Below are 13434 nucleotides of genomic sequence, written 5' to 3' on the forward strand. Positions count from 1 at the left end.
AGAAAAAATAAATATTCTAAGTAACCACACTTTGTGTCTAGTTTTGAAATGTGAAAACCGTACAGAAATGGGGGGCGGAAATAAACAACATCTACTGCAAGGTGTTTCTGACAATTAGAGTGCTTCTCTTGTTTACCTTAAAGGAGAAGTAACACAAAAGTAACTGAACACATGCCAGAATAATTAGCAGCTCTTGGCTCATTTAAATTACATGCACATGGCCTTTTTAATGCATTTTTTAAACACCCACTTGCAAACCTATTTTATTCTGGGAAGAAAATGAATCGTTTTCTGCTAGGTATCTGTATCCTGGTTTCTTGGAAGATGCATACTTGGCTTTTAATAACCACTAAAGCCATAAGATAATCGGAACAGTGCTTTGGACGTCCATGGCACTGCTGCGGGAACTGGAGGTCTTTTATGGAAGGTAATTCTTCCGTAAGAACCTCAAGCTGTTTCCTCGTATTCACAACACAACACGTGGATTCTATGGCTCATCCACTATTAACACTAAGAGGATTCAAACGGCGATTCCCCTTTCTTTGTTTCCTTCAGAAAAATATTCCCATGAGTCCCTGAAAGCAAATTCGGGACACGGACTGTGCACATTTACTTCTAACTGTGAAGTCCCTGGTGATTAGTAAGTCTTGGTGGTTAACAAGACGTACTTTTACAAGCAGTTTGGTGTTCTGGGGAATAAAAACCAGGAGCAACGAGACGAGGTCACCTCTTGGCCTTTTGAAGACAGGAACTGAAGCAATTTGGTCTAAAGGACAATAAACCCACAGACCCGCAACTATAATCCAGACCAACAAAAGCATATCATTAAAGCGTTACATCATACACAGCTCAGCTAGGTTCTCCACAATGCCTCCCTTGAACTTCCGAGACTGTGGAAAATATTACCAAGGCCACTTCTCTGTTATTAGGGCCTGGTCAGCTCATGGCTCCACCTGGTGACACGTGCAGGTACAGAGATGGCTAAGATATAGCCTGTGTCCTCCAGAGACTGCCAATCCAAGGACAGAAATAATTAGTGACTCCATAATTCATGTAGGAGCCTGGTGACAGAGTGGTTACAAGTTGGACTGCGAACTGCAAGGTCAGCAGTTCTAAACTACCAGCTACTCCTCAGGAGAAGGACGAGGCTTCCTACTCCCATACAGAGCTGCAGCCTCAGAAACTCACAAGAGCAGTTCTACCCTTCCCTTGAGGGTTGTTATGAGTCAGGATCAAATCATTGGCAGTGAGTTTGATATTTCAAAGTCAGTAATTAGTACATCAAGGTAAAGTGCTAGGAAATCCTTAAGAGAGAATCAGATAAAGGGATAACAGGGGTCTAAGACTTCCATCCTTGACTATATGGCCAACCAGAGGTGGACAACAGCAGAGGCCCTGGGGCCGCAATGAACGTTTGGCACACTCTGTCACGGGGCAGCAGTACAGCCCTGCTTCGTTCCACCATCTCTACTTCCATCAACCACACAAAACCTACCGATGCCACAGGTTGTCCTCAAGTCAGCTCCAATCCTGGCAACCCCTGTGTACAGCAGAACAAAATATCCCCTAGCCCGGCGTCCCCGTCAGGGTCGAAGTGATGCGGTGTCTATGGTTATGGTCACTGTGTATTTTGAGTGCCAGCCAATCTAGAAGGCTCCTCTCCAACCACAGGATCTTTGCTGAATTATTGTTGGAAATCGATTGCCAGGCCTCTCTTCCACGTTTGGGAGCTGCTGAAGCGAGTCTACTCTTCAAAAGTCTGTGGTCATATTTTAAATCTCACTGGCATAGCTTCCAGAGTCCTAGCAACACACAAGCCACCACAGTCAACAGATGGATGGATGGATGGATGGATGGATGGATGGATGGATGGATGGATGGATGGATGGATGGATGGTGGATGGATGGTGGAATGAGAATACAGCTATCACAAAAAAGAGAGGATGTCTAGACTTGGTGTCTCCTACTTCAGACATGTTAGCAGGAGAGACCAGTCCCTGGAAAGGGACATCATACTTGGTCAAGGGAAGGGGCAGCAAAAAAGAGGAAGACCGTCAAGGAATGGATTGACACAGTGGCTGCAACAAGGGGCTCACGCATTACAACCACGGGCAGGACCAGGCAGGGTCTCTGTGAGTCGGAACTGACTCGTGGCTCCTAACGCCACCACCACAAGAATGTCTATAAGCAGTAGAAACTGGCGTGGGTCTCAAAGTAGGCAGAAGCATCACCTGTGATATTTTACCCAGGACCTCTTGAACTCTCGAACCAAATCTTAAGCAAGACATTTTATAAATGTCATCTGGGCACAGGAGGTCTGGACCTGCAGCATGGGGGTGACATCCACCTGCTCACTGGACCTTCCAGTGTGTCCCTGCTCTCACACATGCTGAGAATGAGGACCGAGTAGCGCCAAGTTGCGACCACAGGCATAGGGGAAACAATACTGTTAATCCAAGTAGCTGAGGTTTTCAACCTTCTGTTGGGAGATCTGGCAGCATACAGGGTCATAGGTTGGGCTGTGAACCACAAAGTCAGCAGTTCAAATCCACCAGCCACACTACTCCCCTAAAGAGCTACGGTCTCAGAAACCCACAGGGGCAGTTCTACTTTGTGCTCTTAGGTCCACTTTGAATCAAAACGGACTGAATGGCAGCAAGTTAATTTGTTTTTGTTTTACTTCAAAAATCGAGTCCAGGTGGCACAGTGGGTTAAGCACCGGCCTGATAACTGAAAGGTTCTGGTTCAAAAAGAGATGTCTGCTCGCCTGAAGATTTAGTCTTGGAAATCCGGGTTCCGGTTGGAATTGACTTCACCACGATGGTTGTAGTTCTAGGGGTTGTACTTTGAAAGACAGAAAAGAATCAGAATGGGGCCATCAGTCTTGATCCTTGGAGGCTTGCTCTTCTTGTGGGATGATCTACCCTGGAGGAGGTAGCATGCCTCATCGAGGTCCTTGAAACTATGCACTCATCCTGTGCACAATAATAATATTGACATTCTTGGATCACATTTATTAAAACAAAATAGCGCATGCAAAATACTCTTCTTAAGATGAATGATTTTTTGCAAAAAATATAAAGATCTGATAATATATTTTAAAATAGCTCTTCCAGCACATGTAGCTACTAGTTGGTGAGCTGATTTAATTTGACATGTGAAAATTAATCAGCATTCTATCTTTGATCCATACATGTCGTTTCATTGATTCCAGTGGAACCTGTCTTCAAGGGCCAAGGATAGAATCGCTCTCTAATTATCTTTATCAACCCCGTTGCTAAATTTATCACAAAAGCCAATTCACTTGCCATACTTTTTGGAAAGAAAAAGCCATGTATTATATGCTGTTGGATTTGTCCCTTCTATATGCAGAGTATAAAATCCATCATGAAACCGGCAATATGCAGTAACCAGCACAAGCACTTATTGGAAAGAATGCTGAATTCATGATGAAGGCTCTTGAATATTGAAGCGGGAGAAGCAAGTTAACATGTACTTCTTCAGGAAGTGACTTAGGGTGCAGCGAAGACATCTGCTCTGCCTTACCACCCCAGGTCTTGTCTCTCATTACCGCAGAGCACCAACATTGATAATCCTTCTGCTTTCTGTCCAGTTCTACGAAGATGCTGGTTTTAAGGCTTTCCAAATTTCTCTTCGAAATTCACGCCACCCTTTGTCTCCGTAGTGCCCTGTAACCCTCGTCCAAGCAAACAGCCTGCACCTCAGTTACATGCGCAGCCACAGAAAGGGGCCCATCCCAGTTCCAAAACCAAAAGAATGAAGCAATTAAGCCAGTTCACAGGGCCTTTTTCTAATAAGCAATTAGTTCAAATGACCCAACTCCATGTGATTGAACTATTGAATTGTATGATATGTGAATCATATGCCAATGAAACTGTCAGGGGGGAAATTAAGATACAAGGACTCAAACCCATAACAAGACCAATTGTGCAGGACATCATAGAATCGCTTCTCCTTCTGCTGCTTCAGAAACACACCAGAAGATCTGGGATTCTTAATTTGATACACAAAGGAGAAAGAGCCCAGGACTAAGCCCAAAGGAATCAGAAACGTTTTCAAGTTTTTCTGCCATTAAAACCTGCCATCAGCTGCTCACCTTCCCAACACAATCGCTGAAGACAAAGCAGGTGCATAAGCAAATGTGGTGAAGAAAGCTGACGGAGCCCGGCTATCAAAAGATACAGCGTCTGGTATCTTAACGGCTTGAAAGTAAATAAGCGGTCATCTAGCTCAGAAGCAACAAAGCCCACATGGAAGAAGCACACCAGCCTGTGCAATCACAAGGTGTTGAAGGTATCAGGTATGAGGCATCATCAGAACCAAAAATCATATTATTGTGAATGAAGGGAGTGCAGAGTGGAGACCCAAAGCCCATCTATAGGCAATTGGACATCTCCTTACAGAAGAGTCTCGGGGAAAAGGCGAAGCAGTCAGAGTGCAGTGTAGCAATGATGAAACATACAACTTTTCTCTAGTTCCTAAATGCTTCCTCGCCCCCCCACCCCCCACTATCATGATCCCAATTCTACCTTACATATATGGCTAGACCAGAGGATGTACACTGGTACAGATAGGAACTGGAAACACAGGGAATCCAGGGTGGATGATCCCTTCAGGACCAGTGGGGTGAGTAGCAATACCAGGAGAGTGGAGGGAGGGTGGGTTGGAAGGGGGTAACTGATTACAAGGATCTACATATAACCTCCTCCCTGGGGGGGGGTAGACAATAGAAAAGTGGGTGAAGGGAGACGTCGGATAGTGCAAGATATGCCAAAATAATAATATTGGCCAAGGAGATCTCCACCCTGGCACAGCTGGCAGCCTTAATAAACAGCTGACACCATAAATACAATCTTTAGCTATCAGCTGCTGCCACCTGATTTTTTTCCTTTTAAGAGCATTTATTTCTTCCATCAAAAAAAAAAGAACCAATCACTCAAAATGGACCATGGATTTAAATGTCAAACTGCAAAACTTTTAAGGAAAATGGAAAGAGAAAATCATTAGGCTCTAGCAAATCTCAAACCTCAGTAGATTTTTTTTAAGGATAATATAACACAGTCCAGGAAAGATAAACCCTGCAGGACCAATAATGAGAGTAGCGATATCAGGAGGGGAAGGTGGGGGAGAAAAGGGGAACTGATCACAAGGATCTACATATAACCCCCTTCCAGGGGGATGAACAGAAAAGTGGGTGAAGGGAGACATCAGTCAGTGTAAGTCATGAAAAAATAATAATAATTTATAAATTATCAAGGGTTCATGAGGGAGGGTGGGGAAGGGAGGGGGAAAATGAGAAACTGATACCAAGGACTCAAGTAGAAAGAAAATGTTTTGAAAATGATGATGGCAACAAATGTACAAATGTGCTTGACACAATGGATGCATGTATGTATTGTGATAAGGCTGTATGAGACCCCAATAAAAGGATTAATTTTTAAAAAGGATAATACATTAGAAAATGGTCCAAAGATATGAACCGCTCTTTCAACAAAAGGATATACCAGTGGTGAATAAGCACATGAAAATACATTCAACATCATTTTGATGTTGTTGCTGCTGTTTGTACAATGATCATTTCTTGGATTTTATCTTTTTAATTGAGCTATAATTAACATATTGTACAACTCAATCATATCAAGAAGGGCTGTGAAATCATCACCACAATCAACTTTGGATTAAAACAGACTTCCCACCACCCCCAACCTCCCCTTCCAGGTCCCCAGGTAATCATCAACTCTGCTACCATCTTCACAAGTCTGCCCATCCCCGCTGCCCTATGCAGATAAAGATACAAGACTCGGGAAAACAACAAACAGGGATCCATCGTCAATGACCAACAGAGACCTCAGTCTAAGAGAAAGCAGATGATTAAATATTTAGACTAATTTCACATTGGACCCATTACGTGACAAAATTATAAGATGTTAATTCCAGTCTAAATAGAGTTGGTAAAATCCGCTATACAACCCTCTTTGTCAGATACTTGGGCTGTTTCTGTGCCTACCCTATGTGCATTGGGCGTTTGTTGGAGGCTTATCCCACGCAGGGACACTATGGTCCATAGTTTTCTGAGACAAGTCCTTAGCATTTAGTCACTGGTACAGCTCCCTCCTCCAGGTTTGGATTTACAAGCTATCTTTGAATCACTCTATCTTGTGTGCTTCTCCTTTGTGGACTTAGCTGACTCTTCATTCTTTTTTTTTTAAAGATCATTTTATTGGGAGCTCTTATAACAATCCATACATCAATTGTATCAAGCAAATTTGTACATATGTTGCCATCATCATTTTCTAAACGCTTACTTTCTATTTGAGGCCTTGGTGATCAGCTCCTTTCCCTCCCTCCTCATCCCCCCCCCATGACCCATTATTTTCATATCTTACACCAACTGCTGTCTCCCTTCACCCACATTTCTGTTGTTCGTCCCCCTCAGGGGTAGGGGGTGGCGGTGGTGTTTGTGTTATATGTAGATCATTTCCATTGGTTCCTCTTCCTTCCCTTTTCCTCCCACCTTCCCTCCTGGTATTGCTACTACCATTTCTGTTCCAGAGGGGTTTTATGACCTGGATTGTGTCGTGAGCTCTTATCTGTACCAGTGTACATGCTCCAGTCTAGTGGGGAGTGAGGTAGCCTCAAAGAACCAGAAGAATATTGTGTGTTTCATCAGTGCTATACTGTGCCCTGGTTGACTTATCCCTTCCTTGTGACACTTTAGTGAGGGGATGTCCTACTGCCTACAGATGGGTTTTTGGTCTCTGCTCCAACCCCCCTTGTTCTCAACAATACGTTTTTTGTTTTGTTTTGTTTTGGGTCTTCTGATGCCTGTTACCTGATCCTGTCAACACCTCCTGATCACACAAGCTGATGTGCTTCTCCCACGTGGATGTTGTTGCTTCTCTGATAGATGGTTGCTTGTTTATCTTCAAACCTTTAAGACCCCAGACGCTATAGCTTTTGATATCTGGGCACCATCAGCTTTCTTTATCACATTTGTTTACGCACCCATTTTGTCTTCAGTGATCATAGAATGCCAGGTTGTTAGAACAAAGTGTTCTTGTGTTGAGGCAGGGCTTGAACAGAGGCCCAAAGTCTGTCCACTTCCTCAATGTATTGCCATATAAATATATATACATAGGCCAATACCTCTATTCTTATGAATTAATATATTTACATATGCACACGCCTATGTTTATACTTCTATCCATAGCTTTGCTTCCTAGGTCTTTTCTGTTTTCTTTTACCTTCTTCCTTTCCCACTACCATGCTCGCCCTTCTTCTGCCTCTTAGTAATTCCTCTCAGCTAGAGTGCTGTTGCTCCCATACCACCAGGTTCTCTACATCCTCCTCGTTGTTGATTTCAATTCTCTGGTTGTTCCCCTGCCTTCTAAGGCATTGTTTGCTCACCACTCCCTTTATCCACCCCTTCTCCCCCACCCCAATTCCCTCCAGAACCGCTGGACCCATTGCTTTCTCCTTGGGCTTGCTTCCCATGCCTATTTTATATAGGTAGGTAAAACAACAATAACAGAGACAAAACAAAAAGAGTGAATAAAAAGAGAACACACACATAAAATCTAGCCAAAAAACAAAACAAAATGAAAAGGCATACATAATTCCAGGCCTGTCTGCTGACTTTTATGACTATCTATCTCCCCACCAGTCCTGGGGGGTTCTGGGAACTGCCCCTCCTAGCCTGAAGACCATTTGGGGGACTCTACAGGGGTTTTGTGGCTTCGCCTTGCTCCCGTTGCTGATCTGTTGTGCTCCCCTTCTTGGTTTGCCCCAGTGTGTGGGGTGGGGGTGGGGATGTCCGACTGGACTCACTCCCCGCCATGTGTCCCAGTATTGTCCTCTGTCATGGTATGCTCAGGTGCTGGCTCCTCATTTAGATGGCTGCTTGTTTTGAGATAAGCCTTTAAGAACCCAGAAACTGTTTTTTGCTTGTTTTCTTATTTCTTTTAAAAATCATTTTATATAGTCGAACAAGAGGATTGTAAAAGGAAATAGAGAAAAGAACTAGGTGACAAAGGATATTTACAGGGGTCTAAAGACTGGAATGTACATATGTAAATATATTTATATAATTGTGTGAGGAAGCAGATCTATGTGCATGTATTTATAGGTTTAGTATTAAGGCAGCAGATGGACATTGGGCCTCCACTCAAGCACTTACTCAATGCAAGAACACGTTGTTTTATTAAATTGGCATTTTAGGATGCACACCTTCCCAACATGATTGCTGAAGAAAAATGTTTGCATAAGCAAATGAGGTGAAGAAATCTGATGGTGCCTGGCTATCAAAAGATATAGCATCTGGGGTCTTAAAGGCTTGAAGATAAACAAGCGGCTATCTAGCTGAGAAGCATCAAAGCCCACATGGTAGAAGCACATAAGCCTGTCTGACCATGAGGTATAGAAGGGACCAGTTATATCAAAGAACTAAAAATCATATCAGTGGGTGCCCACCTTCCTGATACGATCACTAAAGACAAAAGTGTGCATAGCAAATGTGGTGAAAAAAGCTAATGGTTCCCGGCTATCAAAAGATATAGCATCTGGGGTCTTAGAGGCTCGAAGATATACAAGTGGCCATCTGGTTCAGAAGCAAAAAAAGCCCACATGGAAGAAACACAGCAGCCTGTGTGACCATGAGCTGTTGAAGGGACCAGGTATCAAGCATCAAGGAACAAAAAATCATATCATTGTAAATGTGGATGAGTGCAGAGTGGAGGCCCAACGCCCATTGGCAGCCAACTGGACACCCCCTTACTGAAGGATTGTAGGGAGGAGATGAGCCAGTCAGGGTGCAGGGTAGCAACGATGAAACATATAACTTTCCTCTAGTTCTTAAATATTTCCTCCCCACCCCCACTATCATGATCCCAATTTTCCTTAAAAGTCTGGCTAGACCAGAGGATGTACATTAGTACAGATAGCAACTGGAAATACAGGGAATCCAGGACAGATGACTCCTTCAGGACCAGTGGTGAGAGTGGCGATGCCTGGGGGGTGGAGGGAATGTGGGTAGAAAGGGGGAAGTGATTACAAGAATCTACCTATAGCTACCTCCCGGGGGGTGGACAGCAGAGAAGAGGGCAGGGGGAGACATCGGACAGTGTAACATATGACAAAATAATAATAATTTATGAATTATGAAGGGTTCATGAGGTGCAGGGAGTAGGGAGGAAGGGGGAAAACAAGCAGCTGATATTAAGGGCTCAAGTGGAAGGCAAATGTTTTGAGAATGATGGTGGCAACAAATGTACCAATGCGTTTGACACAATGGATGGATGGATGGATGGATGGATGGATGGATGGATGGATGGATGGATAGTGATAAGAATTGCACAAGTCCCAAATAAAATGATTCGAAAAAATCATTTTATTAGGGGCTCATACAACTCTTATCCCCCAGATCCTGGATGCTTCCTCCCCCCAACTACCATGATCCGAATTCTACCTTGCAGGGCTGGATAGGGCAGAGGTTGTACACTGGTGCATATGAGGGCTGGAGGCACAGGGAATCCAGGGTGGATGATACTTTCAGGACCAAGGGTGTGAGGGGCGATGCTGGGAGAGTGGAGAGTGAGTGGGTTGGAAAGGGGGAACTGATTACAAGGATCCACATGTGAACTCCTCCCTGGGAGATGGACGGCAGAGAAGGGGGTGAAGGGAGACTCCGGATAGGGCAAGATATGACAAAATAACGATGTATAAATTATCAAGGGCTCATGAGGGAGGGGGGAGCAGGGAGGGAGGGGGAAAAAAAGAGGACCTGATGCAGAGGGCTTAAGTGGAGAGCAAATGCTTTGAGAATGATTGGGGCAGGGAATGTATGGATGTGCTTTATACAATTGATGTATGTATATGAATGGATTGTGATAAGAGTTGTATGAGTCCCTAATAAAATGTAAAAAAAGAAAAGAGGAGAATAAAAAAGAAAATGATTAGGTAAAAGAATGTACAGATATGCTTTATACAATTGATATATGTATATGTATGGACTGTGATAAGAGTTGTATGAGCCCCTAATAAATTGTTTAAAAAAAAAAAAAAAGATTACAACCTAGGAAACCCCACCAAGCCATCCTGCTCCATCCTGGAGGGTTTCAATCTACACAATGACACACAACATCAACAACAACAAAGACTTGTCTCAGACTTCTGACCTCCAAGTCATTGTAAATCACTAGGTTTGTAGCAGCAACAGGAAAAGAATTCAGGCCTTTTTTTTTTTTTTCAGGAAACTCAACATACATCTCCTGGAAGACCCACTAGTCACACTCTGGGACATTTATTCCACAGAAAATTTACATTCCCACAAAAATCTGTGTCTGGATCTTCGCCGAAGCTTTATTCGTAACATCCCCAAAGGTGAACGGTGAAATAAACGGTGGTGTGTACATACGACAGAATACTGCTCAATCGTTGAAAGAATACATTATGGATATATGCAAGAACTCGGGTGAAACTCGGGGAAATCATGCTAAATGAAAATGGCAATCACAAAAGGTTGTAAGTCACATGATTCTGTTATATAACTGCCTGCGGTTGTGTTTTCCAGAGAGGAATTGGTTTCTTCCCAGGAAATGACTCACACTACTGCAGCTGTTGGCAAGGCTCAAATTCAGGGATCAGGCGGCAGGCTGGAGGCTTCTCCTGATTCATATGGTTATAGGGATGATTAACCCAAAATCTGCAGGCCAGGCTGTGGGCCAGCCAGGATGCAAGAGACAGAGATAGAGAGAGCTTTGTCAGAGCATCAGCATATATTAGATTTAGGTCACAAACACATGCACATTGGTTAGCTGTTCATACTACAACACAACATGGAGAATTAATATGTTAATAGCCACCAAACTACTGATAATTATGGCCAAGCCAAGTTGGCAAATACCATGAACCATTACAATAACTTCTTTTCTATTTTAATAAATCATTTTATTGGGGCTCTTATAGCTCTTATAACAATCCATACATCAATTGCATCAAGAACCTTTGTACATATGTTGCCATCATCATTTCCAAAACATTTTCTTTCTACTTGAGCCCTCGGTATCAGCTCTTTTTTCTCCTGCCTTCCCCTCCACCTGCATACCCCCCTGATAGATGATAAATTATTCTTTTCATATCTTACACCGATCGCTGTCTCCCTTGCCCCATGTTTTCGATTGTTCTTCCCCCTGGAGAGGGGTGTATGGTTATCTCTCGATCATTGTGATGGGTTCCCTTTTTCTACCTTTCTCTTCCCCGCTTCTCCCTACCTTCTGGTATCTCTATAGCCACTCCTGTTCCTGGATCTGTGTCATGAGCCTCCATCTCTTAATCTATGCCTGTGTACATGCTGTGGTCTAGTCTTAACTGAGAAGCAGCACTAGGGTCATGAGAGTGGCGGGTGAGGAAGCCTCAAGAAACCAGAGGAATATGGTATGTTTCACTGATGCTTTACTGCAGCCTGGTTGACTCATCCCTTCCCTGTGGGCCCTCTGTGGGGGAATTGTTCCATTTTCTACAGATGGGCTCTGGATCTCTGCTTAACACCTCCCTCCCCAACCTGCCCCACTCCTGTTCTCAACAGTGTGTGTGTGTTTGTTTGTTTGTTTGTTTGCTTGTTTGTTATGTGTCTGCTGATGCCTATTACCCGGTCCTGATGACACCTCATGATCGCACTGGCAGTGTGCTTCTTCCATGTGGGCTTCTTGCTTCTCTGTTGAATGGCCGCTTGTTTAAGTTCAATTCTTTAAAACCCCAGGCGCTGTATCTTTTTATAGCTGTGCACCATCTGCTTTCTTCACCACATTTGCTTAGGCACCAGTTTTGTCTTCAGTGATCGTGTCAGGAGGGTGAGCATCTCAGAGTGCTAATTTGTTAGAACAAAATGTTCTTGTATTGAGGCATCAGCAGAGGCCGGAAGTGCATCCGCTACCTCAGTGAATTGCCGTATGAATATATGTACATAGGCCAATATCTCTATTTTTGTTGTGTTTTGTCAGTGCTATACTGCACCCTGGCTGACTTATCGCTTCCTTGTGACCCTTCTATGAGGGGAGGTCCAATTGTCTACAGATGAGCTTTGGGTCTACATACTGACCCCCATCATTCGAATCCATGATTGTTCGTTTTGGGTCACCTGATACTTGATCCCGTCAACAACTTGTGATGTGCTCCTTCCATGTGGACTTTGTTGTTTCCCTGCTAGATGGCTACTTGTTTAACTTCAAGTCTTTAAGACCCCAGATGCTATATCTTGTAATAGCCAAGCACCATCAGCTTTCTTTGCCACATTTGCTTATGCACTCATTTTGTCTTTAGCAGTCATGTTGGGAAGGTGAGCATCACAGAATGCCAGGTTATTAGAACAAAGTGTTCTTGCATTGAGGGAGAACTTGAGTAGAGGCCTGATGTCCATCTGCTACCTTAATACTTAATCTATAAATATATGTACACAGACCTATAACCGTATCACCATATATAATATATTTACATATGTACATGCCTGTGTTTATACCTCTTTTCCCTGCAATAACTTCTTGAAATGAAAACAGTTATACAAGTCGAGAACATATTGGTGGTTGTCAGTGTTTAGAAAAGAAGATGAGGAAAGAAAGTGGGTGTGGTTATAGAAGGCGCGAGTCAAGGTATCCCTGTGGCAATGGAACTGCTACAGTATCTTGGCTACACTGATGGGTTCACAGACCGACTGTGCAATAGCATTATCTAAAGCTCAACATACACATAAACAAGAACAAACAGAGCTGAGGCAGTCTGGATCGGAGCTGCCTAGTGTACGGATGCTGAGGCCTTGGGTGTGACATTGTAATAGCTTTCTTGAGGAACAATGACCCAAACATAGCATAACGCTCACAGCCACCCAAGGCCCACGGAATCATCCATACCAGCTAACATCACACCTCTCACCAAAGAGAAGCTGCTCCAGCCAGCACATGAGGGCTGTCAGTTAAGTGTCTGACCAGTAGGGCCCTTGAATAAGGTGATACACCTCCAAATGGCCCTTGGCAGAAAAAAAGGGTTCCTGCTCTTCTGGAGTGTGGTGCTCCAGGAGCAGTAGGCATCCGTGCAGACATGGCCAAGTCCAAGATCCACACCACACCACACACGACCAATCCCCTAAGTGGTGCAGAAATGGCATCAAGAAACCCCAATCATGACAACATGAATCTCTAGGGGGTGGACCCCAAGTTCCTGAGAAATGTGCACTTGGCCAAGAGCGCCAAAAGGGCCAAAAGAAAAGGCAGGCCAACAACACCAAGGCCTTGGAGGCCCTTGGGAAGCCCAAGGAAGTCAAGGCTACGATCCCAATGAGAGTCAACTGCAAGCTCAGTCGGCTAGTCTACATTGCCCATCCCAAGCTTGGCAAGCAGGCTTGGGCACGTATTGCCAAAGGTCTGA

The 13434-nt window shown here is 43.9% G+C and overlaps 1 pseudogene; it reads left to right on the forward strand.

Moving 5' to 3' along the window:
- The first annotated feature begins 389 nt into the window (after nt 1–389).
- The window catches only part of LOC142456186 (ATP synthase F(0) complex subunit C1, mitochondrial pseudogene), a 43379-nt pseudogene continuing 30334 nt past the window's right edge, over nt 390–13434 (forward strand).

The sequence above is a fragment of the Tenrec ecaudatus genome, chromosome 9 (genome assembly GCF_050624435.1).
Source record: "Tenrec ecaudatus isolate mTenEca1 chromosome 9, mTenEca1.hap1, whole genome shotgun sequence".
Taxonomy (NCBI): domain Eukaryota; kingdom Metazoa; phylum Chordata; class Mammalia; order Afrosoricida; family Tenrecidae; genus Tenrec; species Tenrec ecaudatus.